This window comes from Orycteropus afer, unplaced genomic scaffold (genome assembly GCF_000298275.1).
Source record: "Orycteropus afer afer isolate SDZICR_OR568_19922 unplaced genomic scaffold, OryAfe1.0 scaffold00006, whole genome shotgun sequence".
Taxonomy (NCBI): Eukaryota; Metazoa; Chordata; class Mammalia; order Tubulidentata; family Orycteropodidae; genus Orycteropus; species Orycteropus afer.
In genome coordinates, this window is record NW_006921593.1 from 18,857,373 (window position 1) to 18,857,862 (window position 490).

Here is a 490-nt window from a genome sequence, read left to right on the forward strand (position 1 = left end):
GGTAGCTACTCCTTAGAGCAATCAACCATGAGAGCTCAAATGGGCAACGTCTGCGCAGGGAGAAACCTCAGCAGACAGGCAAGCTGGGACAGGAGAACTATGATGGGAAGGAGGAGGAAGAAAGCTGCCACCCTGTGGGGACTGCAGCCAACGTCACAAAACAAAATGGGTAGGAATCATTGAATGGAAAATCAATTTGCTCTGTAAACTTTCACGCCAATCACATAAAAAGTTTGAGATAATAATTTAGTATCAAATAATAAAGTCCTTCTTATGATGACAGGAGGGGTGCACCAAGTGAAACACAGCACTCTGACCGAGGAAGCAGGGAAGCCAATCTGCCTCTTACATGATTCCAGCCAAGGTCACAGAGCAAAGGCAAGAGTGAAGGGTGTGGGGTGTGCCAGGCCACAAGCGAAGATGCAGAACTCTGAGGAACCCTCTGGCAAAGGAAGGCAAACAGCAGGTCACGGAAGGCATGGTGAGCAGG